We start from the raw sequence: 17,466 nt of genomic DNA on the forward strand, positions 1-17,466 counted from the left end.
TTAACCATTTTCATAGATTGATATTTTTCCAAATTTATAATAAATAAGGTATGAATTAACAGATTCTTCAGGGTTACCGTAACTGCTAATTACTTTAACCCTTTTTCTCCTCCATCTTCCATGCTCCGATGTCTCTGATTGGCTCCGTAAAAAGTGGTTATTGGCTAAAAAAAAACAGTCTGGTTGAAAAACTTGGAGTTGAAACAAACTTGTGTGGGGAATCCCCGCTCATACTGTTATCTTTTTTGCAATGTTTAGGAACCGGAGGGAAATCCCCGCTCGTTTGGAAAGATACCAACGAAAGGCAAGCAAAACTCTCTTCCATCCCTCCACAAATATTTTATTGAGAGATTTCTTGTTAAAAAATTATCCAATCACTAATTAGAATCAATCACACTCCTATTATTCAAACATTAATTAATATCGTTCATAGCGTCCAATTTGCGAATTCCTTATCCCTTTTTGCAAATGTCAATCAAATAATTCCGATTGTAAAAGCGTGTTTAATCACGTTGCTTGGAAAGGTATCCATAAGTACATGCTCTGAAAAGGTGACAAGGAAAGTAATCTCCCCACACACGTCAATCAAACAATTAAAAAATGCACATGTCTAAATATAGTGTCAAAGACGTGGGTTTTCTTATGCAATTCAATGTATTTTTTCATGTATTTTTACAATCAATAGTATAGATACTACTACTATTTGTTGCTTCACTAAGCTCAATCAAACAGTTCGTGGTAACGAACTGTAAGCAAGGAGCGACTCGGCTCAATAGTAACCAAAACTCTAAAACCAATAATTTTGATACCAATAGATACATCAATAGAATTAGATTTTTATGCTGATTTCAAATATATAAGTTTCATTAAGTTTAGTTTTACATATCAAAAGTTACGCGAGACAAATTTTTCCCGGAGAAAATTTGCCTTATTTTCAAAAAAAGGGGAAACAGCCCCTAAAAGTCATAGAACTTTAATGAAAATCACACCATCAGATTCAGCGTATTAGAAAACCCTTGTATAGAAGTTTCAAGCTCCTATCTGCAAAAATTTGGAATTTTGTATTTTTTGCCAGAAGAAAGATCACGGATGCGTGTTTATTTGTTTGTTTTTTGTTTTGTTTTTTTATCGTCCGAGGGGTAATCGTATTAATCTAGTAGTCCTATAATATCGCGAGAGGGCTTATCTGATCGGAAATTATAAGTTCTAGTGCCGTTTTAAAGCGACCAAAAAAATTGGAGGGCGACTTGGCCTCCTCCCATGCTCATTTTTTTCCCAAAGTCACCCAATCAACATTTTAGGATAGCCATTTTGTTCAGCATAGTCGAAAATATGATAAATACGTCTTTCAGGATGACTTAATCCCCCACAGTTCCCGCAGGAAGGGTTGCAAATTATGAACTTTGCCCACTGTTTACTTATACTATTGGTAAATGGGAAGTTTGCAGACATTTCAGGAGGGATTTTTTACGGGTGGGGGGGGGGGGCTGGTGAGATGATCTGTCCTTGGAGGATATTTCCGTGGGGGAAGGGACAGTTTTATGAAGGGGTGCCGCATTTCCTAGCACTATTTAAAAAACGATCAGAAATTAATTAAATAAAAAAGTTTTTTCAACTTAAAGTAAGGAGCAACATTAAAACTTAAAATAAACAGAAACTTTTACGTATATGAAGGGGTGTGTCCCTTAGTCAATACCCCACCCTTTACGCTAAATTTTTTAATTAGTACTTTCAAAAGAGCTATATATTCTAATTAACCGGCCTTTGTGATTCAGGGGTTTGTGATTCGAAAAAAAATCGAATTTTAACGTAAGGAGCGAGGTATTGACTAGGAGTAAACTCCCTAATATACGGAATAAAAACATACAAATATAGAAGTTCGTTACGTAAGTTAATTCATAAGTTACGTCATAACAAAATTTTGATAAAGCCATTTAGCCAAAACAATAAAATTAATATGGAAATTTGATTCTAATTATTCATGTATGGTGAGCCAAAATAAAATCTGAATTAATTCAAAAAATTTCAGAAATTAAATAAAAAAAAAAGTTTTTTTAATTGAAAGTAAGGAACGACGTTAAAACTTAAAACGAACAGAAATTATTCCGTATATGAAAGGGGCTGTCCCCTCCTCAACGCCTCGCTCTTTACGCTAAACTTTGATTCTGTCACACAACTTTATTTTTTAAAACAATAAAAAACTTTAGCGTAAAGAAAAAACTTTAGCGTAAACGTGTTTTATTTCATTAGCATTAACCAAACTTCACTTCTCGTTTCCCATATTTTAGTACCATGGAACAAAAGTACATAACGTCGTCTCTCGGGGGGCGGGGAGGGCAGCTGGGTCTGTGATGAAGGGTGAAGGGCTGAAGTTATATTGGCCGTTTACAAAACCTTACATTGGCAGCAACTTCTATCATACCTATGAAATATTTATTAATCGTTTTATTAATCACAAGTAATCACAAAAAATCATAAATCATCAATAAGCTTAAGCATTAATTAATCTTCTTGGATTAGAGATAAATCTTTCTAAGACATTATGTATAATTTCTTCTTGTTTGAATTTTATTCTGTCGTTCCAGCTGTTTTTTTTTCAGCTTTTTCAACCATCTACCTCTTATCAACTGCTTTTTTAACCATTTACCTTAATTCAACTGCTTTTTCTACCATATATAGTGTAAATTTGAACTTCTAGGGGGGGGGGCCTCCTTTCCGTACACCAAGGAACAGTACACAACAGTAGATTTTTGTCTTTTATCAATAATTAGATATAAACAAAAAACCTTTAATTTTTCAGTTAATTTAAATCAGTATATCAAATTCAGTTCTATCTCAAAATTACAACCTGCTGTTAAAGTTTTGTAAACATTGTGACGCTGCAGTACTGGATAGTGTTGGGCGATTTTTGATATCGATATTTCGGACAAATTATCGATATCGAATATCGAATATCAATTATCGAAAGCGATATTTTTAAGGGGCCTTTAACCTTTTATAGTCCCCGCAGAAAATCTACCACTTGAAAATTCAACAAATGTTCAGCATACATCTTCGAGATTCTTTGTAGGTTTGAATTATTTCATCTACAAATGATTTTATTTATCAGTATCTTACATCTTGACCTTGCATGTTTTTCACAAGAATTCATTTCCGGCTCCTGAGTCATATGCGTGTGAATCATAGCCAACTAATAATTAAAAGTTCACAACAAAAGATATTCTAATGAAAATTTAAGAGTTTGAATGTTATCAAAGCTAAACAAGCCGATTAGACAGGGTGAATCTCTCAGTCTGAAAAATTCTGTCAAGGAAAAGGAGCTATCTTTCATAGATAAATTAAGTTTAGATAACCTACCTTTAATTGTAATGATACATGTATAATATATATATATATATATATATATATATATATATATATATATATATATATATATATATATATATATATATATAAAAATATATATATATATATATATATATAAATATATATATATATATATATATATATATATATATATATATATATATATATATATATATATATATATATATATATATATATATATATATATATATATATATATATATAAAAAAATATATATATATATATATATATATATATATATATATATATATATATATATATATATATATATATATATATATATATATATATATATATATATATATATATATATATATATATATATATATATATATATATATATATATATATATATATATATATATATATATATATATATATATATTTATATGATAATGGTAGTAAGCTTACCTAAAACAGTTCCAAGAGAAACTTGTCCCCTCAAATGGTGGAAGTATCGTGCTATGGGTTCCCGAAAACATCTGCACGAAGTTGCAATCAAATTCATGTCTGTGTCCGCTACCAGTGTCCCTTCTGAAAGAGTCAAGAGTGTTACCAAGGCTGGTTAGATAATCACTGAACGGCGGAACCGACATGCCCATGTTTTTGAATTGCCAGCAGTTTTTTTTTCTCTTCCTGAGCCCGAATAATTCCACATCTGGGTTTTTATTATATTCATTTAAGCAATCGAGCTTTATTATTATTGTTTGATTTTATATTATTTGAATTTTGAAAAAAAAGCTATAAAAATATCCATTATTTACCATTTGAGTTATTGAACTTCGGTAAATCTATGAGATACCAAAAAACTGATCCGTTATATAGATTTCGATATATCAAATATCAAAACTAAAAAAATCAATATATCGATATATCGATTAATCAAATTGTTACCCAATATTAGTACTGGAATATCAAGATTGGATTAGTTAGTTGCTATGTACATCAGACAAGACAGACTGGTTTTTAATATACCCGTGTATACGTCACACGGTGGTCAAAATGTTGATATATCTCAGAGATAAACAACGAGTTGTTCAATCAACAAGGCTAAAAGCTGAAATTTCTTTTGGTAACCACATATTTACCCTTTAGACAGTAATATAAAATCAAATGTTTAGCAAAAATATGCAGTAATGTGCAAGAATCTCCATTATAGAAAAGGGAAGGAAGGGATTTAAGGACCCGGGGTTTAATTTACTTTGAAGCTGGGGGGGGGGGGCAACGACCCCGCCCCACCCTCAGTTTGCCCTCTCCCCCAACCTCTGTTCGCCCCCGCCCCATCGGAAGTTTAGTTTCTCCAAAAATCTTATCAAAACTGATACAACCATACATACTTAACTCGTCAACCCACCCCGATCATTTTTTTATTCTATATGTACATGGAGTCAGTTAAGGCGCTTAGGGGGGGGGGCCGGAGCGTCCTCTCTGCTTTACAAATATTTTAAAAATAAAATCTAATTTCTTAATCATATTTAAAAAAGTATCTTGTTTTAATAATTTAAAATGTTCAATTCTAAACGAGTTACCTTTTTTTAGACCTTTCACATGTGGACATAGAAACACACTTTAAATCTGAAAATAGGACAGAAATGGAATCATTGAGGACTTAAAAGGTAGATATACAGTGAATAAAATTTTGTTATTGAAAAAGAAATCATTGAAAAGAAAAAAAGACTTAGTGCTTTTTATAGTGATACTCGTACTATAACTAGATAGGTCAAATCAGTTGTAGTTTGGTTATGGAATTTGGTAGAGGGATATTCGCTCCAAGAATCCTTTAATTATTTCCAGTATTCAATTGAAACTCTGTACTCTTATTTGTCATTAAAATGCCTAATAAGCGCTGATAACGTCTTATTCCAAATGTTTTGGATTCACATGCTAACCAACAAATGTAGGACTGCCTATATATATGGTACCTTGCTGAATTCTTGCTATTTTAATTTTTCTAAGTATGTCTTTTGACAAGCTCCAAAAAAAGAAATGACATAAATGTGATAATAATCATGATTGAAACTAGTTGCATTTTACCCAATACCAGCGCTACTTGTAGGACATTTCTCAGAATTTAGGAATTTTGTATACAAGTATAAGCGGTACCAACCTATTCTCTGTTTATATTCTTATCATTTTTATCATACCGCACTCTGAGACCAAAGTTGGCTTGTGAAGGGCATTATCTACAAACAAACGATATTCAGTGTGCCCCCCCCCCCCTCTGGAAATGAATAATGAATATTCCCCTAATCCTCTAATGAATACTCCCCTAATCCTCTAATTTGCAGAAGAAAAGCTTTTGCATAACTTTTAAAGAATTCCTTTTTTTAAACAAAGGCAGAAAGGGGAAGATAAGTTTCCAAACTCTAGAAATTAATTTTCCCTTCAAATTGGCATCCCAGGAAATTTTTAGTTAATTTGAGGTCTCTGCCACAAATCCACAATCATGCCATGAATCATATTTTCTTGGTATTCATTGTCGAAGAATGCCAAATGGATAAAATAATGATTATAACCTTAGATTTCTCAAATATTTTGATACTTGAAATATGGCCACTACTTAAATGTAGGATCTATGTCACAATAAAATGTTACACGATCTGGGGTCATGCTTTAAATTATCTTACATCTTAACATGGACAGCGCTATTGCGCTGCCTGTGATTTTTGTTTGGCTTTATGTGACCACCTGATATCAATACTATTTATTAATATAAATGGATGATCCAACAACCAAATCAATTTAATATGAAATCATAAATAATATTTCAGTAAATCACGTATATTAAAAGTTTAGTACAAAAAATTAAATCTAAGAGAGTCAAAATTACGAGCAAATGAATGGCGCAATACTCTGGGCTATTAAAAGAGAATTTGGTAAAAAATTAATGAGATTTAGTATCCTGTGGTGAGCGAAGGGGCTGAGGGACGTGGATGAGGGATGTGCCGCAGCGTTACTTGTGAGCCGAGCTGAAAAAAGCCAAGTATATACGAACATCGACCTTTTCCCACCCAACAACCAATCGACCACACTTAGATTTATTAATTTATCATATTTGTATTTAATTTATTTTTTTTTTTGTAAGGTTGTTGAATTAAAAAAGTACCGTGTTTGTTAAATGGTTACTGTTCTTCACTGTTACTTAAGTATAATCTACTTTAATAGTAAATGTATTATTGATTAAAATAATTGATCCCTTTACCAGGACTCCTCACGCTTTAAAATTTACTATATTTAACATGCAATTTAATTGCTCTTTTTGTTTGATAGTTTTTTCCTAAAAGCGTATAAAAATAAACTTATCCCTACGAAAAAAATTCCTGAAATATATTCCCGGTCACCCAACCACCACTGATATTTGACTGAAGGAAAGTTGTTCCCCAGGGAATTTTTTGAGGTGCTTGTGTATTATTCAATAAATACTTGAGAAATGAGCTCAGGATATATCTCATAAAATCAGTCTCTGATCTGCAAAGACATGTGATGGAGGATAGATTGCATTGGACTGACGCTTGGGCGCCCATAAGGGAGGGGGGGCAAGGGGGCGCTAGCCCCCTCCCCCCTGGCTGAATGACTGTGTTATATATTTGTATTAATTTAAAAAAACTTTACAAGGAATAAATTGTAAGATAAAAATAAAGAGCTCGAGTAATCTAAAAATGGGCAGACATAGAGTCGAATAATATCCCAAAAGTAAAACAACCACACATCACTATCCACAATCAAATGAAACTTATAACGATAAGAAATTATAGTAAATTGCCGAGTCAAACTCAAAACGAGCAAAAATTAACATTACTTAGGCTGACAACCCCCATGCCTTCTCAAGACCAGAACATAACTTAGGGTTTGCTGAAAAAAAAATGACCGTGGATTGTCAGTTTAATTTACTTATTTTGATATTTAGCTCCGCTTATTATTCTAATTTATTTTGAGTTTTATTTATTTATTGATGGTGATTTGTGGTAGTGTTACTCGTGGATCATTACTTTGCTAAATTTTTGTCCATTTGTGCATAAATGGAGCCATTTATTTTTCTTTGAAAAGCTTTTTTTTGTGTGGATAGCTTTTTTATATTAATTTACTTTAGTTTTTTATTGACAGAAATTTTCAAGAAAAAAAACATTTTATATCGTTTCGTTTTTTTCTTCTATAATACAATCAGATTTTGCATATTTGTGGAGGTAGTAAATGACCGATTTAACAAAGTCCCAATTTTTTTGAAAGTTATAATATTCAGAACAAAAAATTTTTCTACACAGTTTTTTATCCATGGGTTTGTGACACGAATTGACTTGAGAGACTGATAGCTCTCCAGTCTCTGTTTACTCTTAAAAAGGACCCTAGGACCAACTTTTAATTTTGAATTGAAAGGGCTTTTTCAAATGTTTCAATGATATTTCGAGCTCTTATAGAGATGTGTTGCATGTGGTATTGCTTTTAGGCCTTTTTGAAAACCTACATCTATACAATTTTTTCATTTAATTTGAAGTTTCGCCTAAACACTTCCTAGAAGTTTCACCTTAATACTCTAAGTGTCATTAGTTACAGTAACTAAAGTTGTAGTACTAAATGTATACAAATACTACCTTCTGGCTAGTTCAAAATCCCCCACAACTTGCTCTTAAAGATCTACCTTAAAAATGTAAATTGTTCTTGAGATATTGCTTTGTCACCTTTTTAAAGTTCACATGCTCATAGTTTTTTTTTGATTTAGTTCAACGTCCGCCTAAATATTTCTTATATTTGATTACTGAAGACATTGTTATATTCTCTTTGGACTCATAGACTCATATATTCTCTATGGCTACAAAATGACTGTCTCACAATTTCGATCGAATGTGTTTGGGTAAAAGAGGATATCACGGAGGGGGGGGGGCTATTTTCTCTCCATCACGATTGACTCTTAAAATGGAACTAAAAGTATGCATGTCCAATCAAATGAGTCCCTCTAAAGTTCACAATACCCCCTCTTCATAACAACCTTTCATTTCCACCGGAGCATAACTTAAAACCCTCATCCCCATACTTTGGGGAGTTGTGTCAACCCCAAAGGCCGTGTTATGAGATCTTTGTGACTATTTTTGAAAAAAACAGCTAGGGGAAATGATGGGCGTGGGAGGGGTGTTTGCTCTTCAATCCCATTTGACTATTAAAGATAGCAGTAGCCCTTTCAGTTACCAACCGACTAGGCCCTTTTCGAAGTTTCTACGACAACAAATGGTCATCATAAAATTTCTATCAGATACATTTCTAAAAAACACGACATGTGTGTGTGTGTGGGGGGGTCTATTTGCCTTCTGATCACTTTGACTCTTAAAAAGAGCAGTATAACTTCTGATTACCAATCCAATGAGCCGTCTTTGAAGTTTATACGACCCCCATTTCTATAAAAACGTTATATGCCTCCAGGGCGTAACTAACAGCCCGTGACCTGAGGGCTATAGGGAGGGGCGGTATCTTAAAAGACATAATTTGTATACACTTCAACTGCACTGAACAAAATGGCTATCTCAACAATTATGATTGAATGTGTTTGAGGAAATGATTTGTGTATGGGGGGGGGTGCGGGGGGCTGCATTACCTCCAATCACTATTGACTGTTAAAAAGACCAGTAATTTCTGGACCTTTAAAGTACCCTGAACAAAATGGCTATCTCAAAAATTGTGATTGAATGTATTTGGGGAAATGATTGGTGTATGGGGGGGGGGCTGCATGACCTCCAATCACTTTTGACTGTTAAAAGGGACACTAGAGCTTATGATTACCAATCAATTGAGTTCCAAATGCGTTTTATACGACCGCCCCTTCTTTAAAAAAACTTATATCCCCCAGGGCAGTACTTACCACCCTTACGCTGAGGGTTTTGGGGGGGGGGGGTTGTCATTTTTAAACTCAAAATTTCTGGACCTTAAAACAAAACTGAACAAAATGGCTATCTCAAAATTTTGATTGGATGTGTTTGGGGACGTGATTGACGTGGGGGAGGGGGAGCTGGTTGCCCTCAATGAGCTCATGTGAAGCTCCTATGATATTTCTTTCTATACGAAGTGCCCTGGTCTAAAGAAAAATATATTGTGCCCACATCGTTCTTTACTTAGGTAGCGCAATTGCGCTGCCTATGATATTTTGTCTTGAGATTTCAATTATACAGCACTGGAAGTGCCGATTAGACCAGCTAAGCTCCCCCTAATATTCAGTCTATGGGTGCCTATGGACTGACACAGAGTGTATTGGACTTGTATAGTTTGGGCTATATATTTGCACATTACGGGTTGTGTTGGGTAGGCTAGAGATTATTTAATATGGCTGTCCTCAACTCCCCTCCCCATCATTTTCAATTTTTTTGGATAATTTATATTATTATATAAACAAACCATGGGCACCCAAAAGGGGGGGGCAGGGGGCGCCCGCCCCCTGGCGGCCTTATGGGGGCTGAGGTTGATATTGTTTTTGGGAGATTTCTAGTATATTTTCTTATAATTGCTAATTAGACGAGGTTTGCCCCCCTTCCCCTGGGATTCAGCTTATGGGTGCCCATGAAACTAAAGGTTATATGAAGGGTATTTCATTAGAATTAACCTAATTTTACTTCTGGAGGGTTTAAGATATTGTTCTGTTAGCTGGAAGCCATGCGATATATTGTATAGTGAAGATGCTAATTAACATAGTCAAACAGGTTCAATCAACTGAGAAATCATATGCTGAGATTGCAAAGAGTCGTTTTTCATTGCATTTACACTATTTGGACTTAATGATTTCGTGGTGTAGGGTGACGAAGTTACTTCAGTTAGGTTAGGCTACCTATTTCAAGTCTGATAGGCCTTACCCCCCGCCCCCCTGATTTGAAAATATATAGCCGTAATTTGTTTCTTAACTATTATATTTTTATCCTGTTTTATTTCATTAGTATTAACCAAACTTGACTTCTTGCGTGGGTCCCATCAAATAGAACAGTACCCTTTTTTTTATTTAACCCTGAAATTTCTTTATTCATCATTCCCCCCCAAAAAAAAAAAATTTACGGGTATGTTCCTTGAGTATGAATTCTCAGAGTTTTTATACGTCATGTTAGTGGTATATTATTCATTATACAGAACCAAGACTTATCCTTAATTAGGATCGACTTTCCAGGTAAAAATTCCCTGTAAATAAATTGGGCACTGTTCTAAAATATGGGAAACACTCGGGAATGCGACACGAGAAAAGCAATGACTAGATTTCTATTACCTGGCGATTATAGAGCTGACGTTGTATATACAAGAGTGTCTTACTATATGAAGAATATTTAAACTCTAGTTTTTTGAGGTTAAGGGAGGCCAACGTCCCTTTAAAAGGTTTGATTAAGATCAATCTTTTGCCCATGATCTGCTTTAGTGTAAAAATACAGCCCAAGACCATTGATACACTGTTATATTTTCATGCTATTTTGTTTTATTTCATTAGAATTAACCAAACTTCACTTCTCGTCGGTTTCCCATATTTTAGTCCCATGTTTTAGTACCATGGTACAACAGTACCATAGGCGTACGTAGCTTCTTCTCTAGGGGGGGGGGCAGCCGATTCGATGATGAAAACTGGGGGGCTGAAGTTATATTGGCAGTTCACAAAACCTTACATTGCCAGCAAGTTCTATCACACCTATGAAATATTTATTAATAAGTAATAATCAAAAATCATAAATCCTCAATAAGCTTCAGCATTAATCAATCTTCTTGGATTAGAGCTAAATCTTTCCAAGACATTATGGATACTTGCATCTTATTTGAATTTTATTCTGTAATCCCAGGTGATTATTTGCAATATATTCAACCATCTACCTTTTATCTACTGATTTTTTAACAATCTACATTTATTAGCTGCTTTTTCTACAATATCTCTTTAAAATCTGAAGTTCTAGGGGGGGGGGCAGGTGCCCCCTCTGCCTCCCTTTCCGTACGACCATGAACAGTACACAACAGTGCAATTACGTCTTTTATAAACAATTAGATATAAAAAAAAAAAAATTTACTTTGTCAGTTAATTTTAAACCAGTATCTCAAACTGTTCTACCTCAAATTTAGCACCAACTGTTAAATTTTTAACACATTGTGATGCTTTATTACCCAATACTGTTAAGTGATTTTTGATATCAACATACTGAAAAAAATATCGATTCCAAATGTCGAAACCTATTATCAAAACAGATATTTTTTATGGGTCACTAACCCCCTAAATTTCCTGCGAACAATCTTCTAGTTGAAAATTCTGTAAATTTTCAGAATAAATCTTCAAGATTATTTGCAGGTTTGAATTCTTTCATCTATAAATGATTTTATTTATCCTTATGTAACATCTTACCCTGGCATCTAATCCCCAAGAATTCATTTTCCGCTCCCGATTCAGATGCGTGTGAATTATTACCAACTGAGAATGAAAAGTTCACAACAAATAATGTTCTAATGAAAAGTTCAGATTTTATCAAAGCTACATTAGTCGACCAGATAGGGTGAATTTTCTCAGTCTGAAAAATTCTGTCAAGGAAAAGGAGCTATCTGTCACAGATAAATTAAGATAGGATAATCTAGCTTTAATTGTAATAATACATGTATGATATATATATATATATATATATATATATATATATATATATATATATATATATATATATATATATATATATATATATATATATATATATATATATATATATATATATATATATCACTATATATATCTACATATTATTGCTTATTTAAAGAGATACATATATATATATATATGCTTGTTTAAAGAGATAGTATATATATATATATATATATATATATATACTATATATATATATATATATATATATATATATATATATATATATATATATATATATATATATATATATATATATATATATATATATATATATATATATATATATATATACTGCTGATCCTATTAAGGCTCACCTTAAGAAAATTTCCACTGAGTGGGGGATCAAGAAAAAGGTTTTTGCCTTAGTAACTGATAATGAGCCACTGAAGTTCTAGTCGTAATGGATGCTGCATCCCATGTAGATCTAGGATGGACATATGTTTTGTGCTTCGTACAGACTCTAAATTTGCTGGGGGGGAGGGGGGTGCTATTAATGATACTGCTGAATTGTTGCCTCTCGTCCAAAAGGCTGGGAATATTGTCAGCTTTTTATAGGTTCAAATCTCTATTGACAATTTTTGCACCAAAAAATTAAAACCTGATGTGACCACTAAATAGAATTAGCTTCTCACTATGTTGCGTAGTCTACAAGACTTGAAAGTCGCTTGCACTTCTCGGTAAAGGGGACCTCATACACACTGATAGTGCGTGGGGTGCTATTTCAAATGTGATTATACCCTTTAAAGAGGCAACAGTAGATTGTACATATGGAATTCTAACAGCCATATAGCAATCTTTATGTTATTTGCGTACGCCTCTACACCTATTCAAAGAGATTCAGAACTCCCTCACATGGTGTATACTTCTAGTCCATCTTGTGCTAGTGTCAAAGAGAATATTGTAGCTATGAAATCCGGTTAATAACCTGTAGCTTAAAAGTATCTGAGATCTCGCCCCAGTATCGCATACACTATTAGAGATATCAAAATGATATCTCATTTGCATAGAGCTAACTCAATTTGCAAAAAGGTATTCCGTTTGCACAACTCTGCTCTGATTGAATTGTCACCAACAATGGCTCAAAAACTACATGTAATCACTGCTAAGCCTTTTGTTATTGCTAGAGGATTACCCAATTCACTTCTTAGTGTTAATTGACAGAGTTCCAAATACGAACATTTTGAAAAGCAGAAAAGCAAGCATTTTGAAAAGCATTTTGAAAAGGGGTAATTAGTGATTGGATAACTTTTTAACATGAAATCTCTGAATAAAATATTTTTGGAGCATGTACTTGACGATGGGGAAAAGGGGTTTAAAATGATTAGCAATTACGAGCGAGGACCCCCCCCCACCGGTTCCTGGTAGTAGGCTACACATATCTAGGTGAAAATTCGACAGATGTTATTCTACAAGAAGTAAATAATTTGCTTGAAGCTATAGTTTATCATTTGCAAAAAAGTGGTAATTAGTGATAAGATGATTTTTTTAACATGAAATCTCTGAATAAAATATTTGTGGAGGAATGGGATGATGGGAGAAGGATTTCTTAGATTACTTATAGTGCTGTACTGTGGGTCGACTTGCTAGCGAAAAAAAAACCAGTGTGATTTAATAAAGTGACTTATAATGATTTGCCAGTGAAATTGACGGTTAGGTTTTAGTATTATGTTGATGGTAGAAGGATCTCTTAGAGTAGTTATGGTTTGATAGTGGTGGGCGAGTTAATAGCGAATTTGCATTGACTTGCCATACAGGTTTCTGGGCCAACCAGACAGGTTTCTGGGCCAACCAGACAGGTTTCTGGGCTAATAGGGGTATGGAAATACTGTGGGTACACCTAAATGGAAATACCTGTCTTGGGCAACCAGGCAGGTTTCTGGGCCAACCAGACAGGTTTCTGGGCCAATTGATTTCTTTCGTTGAAATGCAAGAGTTGGAATATTTCAGTAGTGTTTTGTTGTGCTTTACCTTGTCATACTTACATTATCTTGATTTTTCAAAGTTCATTTTGAATTTCTTTCGTTGAATTGCGAGAGTTTGAATATTTCTGTATTATTTTGTCATGGTTTACCTTGTCACAGATACATTCTCTTGATTTTTCAAAGTTCATTTCATATTTTTTTCGTTGAAATGTAAAAGTTGGAATATTTCAGTAGTGTTTTGTCGTGGTTTAGCTTATCACAGTTACATTCTCTTGATCTTTCAAAGTTCACTTTGGTTTTATTTCATTGAAATGCAAGAGTTTGAATATTTTAGTAGTGTTCTGTCGTGGTTTACCTTGTCACAGATACATTCTCTTGATTTTTCAAAAGTTCATTTCGAATTTCTTTCATTGAATAGCAAGAGTTGGAATATTTCAGTAGTGCTTTGTTGTGCCTTACCTTCTCACAATTACATTCTCTTGATCTTTCAAAGTTCACTTTGGTTTTATTTCATTGAAATGCAAGAGTTGGAATATTTCAGTAGTGTATTGTCGTGGTTTACCTTGTCACAGAATGGTTTACCATGTCACAGTTACATTCTATTAGTTTTTAAAAGTTAATTTTGAATTTATTTCCTTAAAATGAGAGAGTTGTATTATTTAAGTAGTTTTTTGTCTTGGTTTAACTTGTGACAGTTACATTCTCTTAATTTTTCAAAGTTCACTTTTAATTTATTTCGTTGAAATTCAAGAGTTGGAATATTTCAGTATTGTTTTGTCGTGATTTAGCTTTTCACAGTTACATTCTCTTGATCTTTCAAAGTTCACTTTGGTTTTATTTCATTGAAATGCAAGAGTTGGAATATTTCAGTAGTGTTCTGTCGTGGTTTACCTTGTCACAGTTACATTATCTTGATTTTTCAAAGTTCATTTGGAATTTATTTCATTGAAATGCAAGAGTTGGAATATTTCATTAGTGTTTTGTCGGGGTTTACCTTGTCACAGTTACATTCTCTTGATCTTTCAAATTTCACTTTGGTTTTATTTCATTGAAATGCAAGAGTTGGAATATTTCAGTAGTGTTCTGTCGTGGTTTACCTTGTCACAGAATGGTTTACCATGTCACAGTTACATTATCTTGATTTTTCAAAGTTCATTTTGAATTTCTTTCGTTGAAATGCAAGAGTTGGAATATTTCAGTAGTGTTTTGTTGCGGTTTACCTTGTCACAGTTACATTCTCTTGATTTTTCAAAGTTCATTTTGGATTTCTTTCATTGAAATGCAAGAATTGGAACATTTTGATAGTGTTTTGTCATGGTTTACCTTGTCACAGTTACATTCTCTTAATTTTTCAAAGTTCATTTTGAATTTCTTTCGTTGAAATGCAAGAGTTGGAATATGTCAGTAGTGTTCTGTCGTGATTTAGCTTGTCGAACTTACATTCTCTTGATCTTTCTAAGTTCACTTTGATTGTATTTATTAAAATGAAAGAGTTTGAATATTTTAGTAGTGTTATATCGTGGTTTACCTTGTCACAGATACATTATTTTGATTTTTCAAAAGTTCATTTCAAATTTCTATTATTGAAATGCAAGAGTCGGAATATTTCAGTGGTGTTTTGTTGTGATTTACCTTGTCACAGTTACATTCTCTTAATTTTTCAAAGTTCATTTTGGATTTCTGTTGATGAACTACCAGAGTTGGAATATTTCAATAGTGTTTTGTCGTGGTTTACCTTGTCACAGTTACATTCTCTTAATTTTTCAAAGTTCATTTTGGATTTCTTTAGTTGAAATGCAAGAGTTGCACTATTTCAGTAGTGTTTTGTTGCAGTTTACCTTATCACAGTTACATTTTCTTGATTTTTCAAAGTTCATTTTGAATTTCATTCGTTGAAATGCAAGAGTTGGAATATTTCAGTTATGTTTTGTCATGGTTTACCTTGTCACAGTTACATTCTGATTAATTTTCAAAGTTCATTTTAAATTTTTATCGTTCAATTGCAAGAGTTGGAATATTTCGGTAGTGTTCCGTCAGGGTAAACCTTGTCGCAGTTATAATTTCTTGGTTTTTCATAGTTCACTTTGTTTTTATTTCATTGAAATGCAAGAGTTGGAATATTTCAGTAGTGTTCTGTCGTGGTTTACCTTGTCACAGAATGGTTTACCATGTCACAGTTACATTCTCTTTTTTTTTCAAAGTTCATTTTGAATTTCTTTCGTTGAAATGCAAGAGTTGGAATATTTCAGTAGTGTTTTGTCATGGTTTACCTTGTCACAGTTACATTCTCTTGTTTTTTCAAAGTTCATTTAGAATTTCTTTCGTTGAAATGCAAGAGTTGGAATATTTCAGTAGTGTTTTGTCGGGCTTTACCTTTTCGCAGTTACATTCTCTTGATTTTTCAAAGTTCACTTTGGTTTTATTTCATTGAAATGCAAGAGTTTGAATATTTCGGTAGTTTTCTGTCGTGGTTTACCTTGTCACAGAATGGTTTACCATTTCACAGTTACATTCTCTTGATTTTTCAAAATTCATTTAGGATTTGTATCATTGAAATGCAAGAGTTGGTATATTTGTGTCGTGTTAGGTTGCGGTTTACCTTGCCACAGTTACATTCTCTTAATTTTTCAAAGCTCATGTTGGATTTATATCGGTTAAATGCAGGAAGCGGAATATTTCGGTAGTGTTTTGTCATGGTTTATCATGTTACAGTTGCACTCTCTTGATTTTTCAAAGTTCATTTCGAATTTCTTTCATTGAAATGCAAGAGTTGGAATATTTCAGTAGTGTTTTGTCGTGGTTTAGCTTGTCACAGTTACATTCTCTTGATCTTTCAAAGTTCCCCTTGGTTTTATTTCATTGAAATGCAAGAGTTGGAATATTTCAGTAGTGTTCTGTCGTGGTTTACCTTGTCACAGATTCATTCTCTTTATTTTTCAAAGTTCATTTCGATTTTCTTTAACTGAAATGCAAGAGTTGGAATATTTCAGTTGTGTTTTGTCGTGCTTTACCTTGTCGCAGTTACATTTTCTTGATTTTTCATAGTTCACTTTGGTTTTATTTCATTGATATGCAAGAGTGGGAATATTTCAGTAGTGTTATGTCTTTGTTTACCTTGTCACATAATGGTTTACCATTTCACAGTTACATTTTCTTTTTTTTTATAATTTCATTTTGAATTTCTTTCGTTGATATGCAAGAGTTGGAATATTTCAGTAGTGTTTTGTTGGGCTTTACCTTGTCACAGTTACATTCTCTTGATTTTTCAAAGTTCACTTTGGTTTTATTTCATTGAAATGCAAGAGTTGGAATATTTCGGTAGTGTTCTGTCGTGGTTTACCTTGTCACAGAATGGTTTACCATGTCACAGTTACATTCTCTTTTTTTTTCAAAGTTCATTTTGAATTTCTTTCGTTGAAATGCAAGAGTTGGAATATTTCAGTAGTGTTGTCATGGTTTACCTTGTCACAGTTACATTTTCTTGATTTTTCAAAGTTCATTTTGAATTTATTTGATTGAAATGCAAGA

The 17,466-nt window shown here is 33.1% G+C and overlaps 1 long non-coding RNA gene across 1 annotated transcript in view; it reads right to left on the bottom strand.

Annotated features, from left to right (window-relative positions):
* Window positions 1-3,797: 3,797 nt before the first annotated feature.
* Window positions 3,798-17,466, bottom strand: part of LOC148943149 (uncharacterized) — a 389,369-nt gene continuing 375,700 nt past the window's right edge. Inside the window, exon 3 of the long non-coding RNA XR_016143115.1 lies at window positions 3,798-3,921. This is a non-coding gene — a long non-coding RNA (uncharacterized LOC148943149). The remainder of the gene's footprint in view (window positions 3,922-17,466) is intronic.

The sequence above is a fragment of the Artemia sp. Qi Xiang Cuo genome, chromosome 16 (assembly GCF_049724085.1).
Source record: "Artemia sp. Qi Xiang Cuo chromosome 16, ASM4972408v1, whole genome shotgun sequence".
NCBI lineage: Eukaryota > Metazoa > Arthropoda > Branchiopoda > Anostraca > Artemiidae > Artemia > Artemia sp. Qi Xiang Cuo.